Genomic DNA, 3,308 nt, shown 5'->3' with positions numbered 1-3,308 from the left:
GTTCTATACACCTCTTGACTATTATGTGGTCATAAGTTATTTGTCATAAGATATGATGTGATAATCTTTTGTTTTCGTATGTCCAGTAAGTAGATAACTAGAAACACAGAAATGTAGATTTATAGATATCTGTATTGTTCACTCTCTCAATCTTTCTCTTTCCCTTTATACATACATGCATTTGTGTGTGTGTGTGTGTGTGTGTGTGTGTGTGTGTGTGTGTGTGTGTTACTGTTTCCTTGCCTTGACATCAGGTGATAATTGTAGGTGAGTGTCACCATCATACTCTTACTCTCTTTTACTTGTTTCAGTCATTTGACTGCGGCCATGCTGGAGCACCGCCTTTAGTCGAGCAAATCGACCCCGGGACTTATTCTTTGTAAGCCCAGTACTTATTCTATCAGTCTCTTTTGCCGAACCACTAAGTGACGGGGACGTAAACACACCAGCATCGGTTGTTAAGCAATGCTAGGGGGACAAACACAGACACACAAACACACACACACATATATATATATATATACGACGGGCTTCTTTCAGTTTCCGTCTACCAAATCCACTCACAAGGCATTGGTCAGCCCGGGGCTATAGCAGAAGACACTTGCCCAAGGTGCCACGCAGTGGGACTGAACCCGCAACCATGTGGCTGGTTAGCAAGCTACTTACCACACAGCCACTCCTGCGCCTTTGTTCTCTTGTTTTCAACCTTTTTTTTTTTGTGAGAACATGTCTTGTCATGAGGTAATATTACCTTGGAAACAGCTGAGTGTTGGTGACAGGAAGAACATCTAGTTGTAGAAAATCAACCTCAACAGATTCTGTCCAACTCATGTGAGCATGGAAAAGTTTGCTTTAAAACAATGATGACGATGGTGTATATCTGTGAGTGTATGTATATCTTTCTATCTATCTCCCTCTTTCTCCCCCCCCTCTCTCTGTATATCAACTGGCACTCTACAAGTTGTGGTGACAAAGATTCCAGTTGATTTCATCAATGGAACAGCCTGCTTGTGAAATTAACATGCAAGTGGCTGAGTACTCCACAGACATGTGTACCCTTAACGTAGTTCTTAGGGAAGATTCAGCATGATGCAGAATGTGACAAGACTGGCCCTTTGAAATACAGGTACTTTGCATTTTTGCCAGCTGAGTGGACTGGAGCAGTTTGAAATAAAGTGTCTTGCTCAAGGACACAATGCATCACCAGGAATTGAACTCATGACCTTATGATTGCAAGCTGAATACCCTAACCACTAAACCACATGCCTTCACTTTCTGTACATACATATATAACTGTTTGTGTGTGTATATATATGTATATGTATGAATATATATGTGTGTGTATATATATATATGTATATGTATGAATATATATGTTTGTGTGTATATATATGTTTATATACACAAACCCAGTATATAATGAATTTTTATTGATATATTTTGTTCTTATGTCTGCAATTATTTTAGCTGTTCTGAAATTCTAAGTGTTGCCAACCATGAGAATTTTGAAAAATTCTCAAAGCTGGTGCCACCTAGCTAGATTTATCACATTCACTTATCACTTTCTCAGCTAGAATTGTTTTGACATCTTTACAAGAGGTGATAATCTGTATGTTATTTTAGTCATTCTATTAAAAGTGTGCTTACACTCTCAGTGAACAAATATAGCATTTATTGAAACAGATGTAAAAGGAAACACGTTTCTTATAGAATGATATTATTTTTAATTTTCATCATTTTCTTCATTGCTACTGTCAACGACACAGTCATTGTTGTGGTTGTATGATTAAGAAACTTGCTTCCCAACTATATGGTTATGTGTTCAGTCCCACTGTGTGGAACCTTGAGCAAGTGTTTTCTCCTATAGCCTCGGGCCAACAAAAGCCTCGTGAGTGGATTTGGTAGGTGAAAATTGAAAGAAACTCATTTTATGTGTGTGTGTGTGTGTGTCTGTCTGTCTTGGTGTCTTCACTACTTGACAACTGGTGTTGGTATGTTTACATCCTCTTAATGCAGCGGTTCAGACCCTAAACCCACAAAGGGTCTGAAGAAACACTGTAGAGCTAAGCACTTTATGGCCGTGAAACCCAGGGTAACCCCATAAACTGGCCATATCTATCTTTATCTATCTATCTATCTATCTATCTATCTATCTATCCATATATGGATGTATATATGTTTCATGCATGTATTTGTGTGTGTATGTGTGTGAATATATGTATGTGTGTGTGGAAGAATGTGTGTGTGTTAGAGAGAGGGAGAGCAAGAGAGTTTGTCTCATAAAAGCTGAGTGGATAGCACAGCTGAAATAGTTACAGGACAGTGACTTATGACTGATGAGATCATTATCTATTAAAAAAAAAATGTAGGAAAAATAAAGGAAATGGATTATCTCCTCTTCTACTGAACTTCTTATGTGGGTGAATGGGTTCAAATTGAAATGGGCAAATAGGTTTCTGATAGAGGCTAATTGAGATGTATAAATAAGAGTTTTATTGATCCAAACTGTTCAGTGGAGATGAGTTATTAAGAACAATACCAAAATAGAAAACCAAAGATCTCTGTTGTTGTTAAGATGTTATTTTGCTTGTTTAAGTTATTGTCTTTTCTTTTCTTCATTTCCTTTGTTACAAGCTTTCCTCTTCACATCCAGTAACTTAGCTGGTGGCAAAGGGGACCAGTCATCTCTGAGCAACGCTTTTATGGGGGACATCACTTTTGTGTCTGTTGTATACTCTTTTTACTCTTTACTCTTTTACTTGTTTCAGTCATTTGACTGCAGCCATGCTGGAGCACCGCCTTTAATCGAGCAACTCGACCCCGGGACTTATTCTTTTGTAAGCCCAGTACTTATTCTATCGGTCTCTTTTGCCGAACTGCTAAGTGACGGGGACGATGCTAGAGGGACAAACACAGACACACAAACACACACACACACACACACACACACACATATATATATATATACGACAGGCTTCTTTCAGTTTCCGTCTACCAAATCCACTCACAAGGCATTGGTCGGCCCGAGGCTATAGTAGAAGACACTTGCCCAAGGTGCCACGCAGTGGGACTGAACCCAGAACAATGTGGTTGGTTAGCAAGCTACTTACCACACAGCCACTCCTGTGCCTTTAATTTATTGTCTTTTCTTTTTTTCATTTCCTTTGTTACAAGCTTTCCTCTTCACATCCAGTAACTTAGCTGGTGGCAAAGGGGACCAGTCATCTCTGAGCAATGCTTTTATGGGGACATCACTTTTGTGTCTGTTGTATATGCACTTTTCTGTTTGCTTGGGGGCTCAGTAGGGT

General features: G+C 39.1%; 1 long non-coding RNA gene across 1 annotated transcript in view; it reads left to right on the top strand.

Moving 5' to 3' along the window:
• Window positions 1–736: 736 nt before the first annotated feature.
• LOC118766066 overlaps window positions 737–3,308 on the top strand; it is a 21,787-nt gene continuing 19,215 nt past the window's right edge. The window contains exon 1 of the long non-coding RNA XR_005001997.1: window positions 737–845. This is a non-coding gene — a long non-coding RNA (uncharacterized LOC118766066). The remainder of the gene's footprint in view (window positions 846–3,308) is intronic.

This window comes from Octopus sinensis, linkage group LG14 (assembly GCF_006345805.1).
Source record: "Octopus sinensis linkage group LG14, ASM634580v1, whole genome shotgun sequence".
NCBI lineage: Eukaryota > Metazoa > Mollusca > Cephalopoda > Octopoda > Octopodidae > Octopus > Octopus sinensis.
This window is presented reverse-complemented; position numbering and strand designations above follow the sequence as displayed.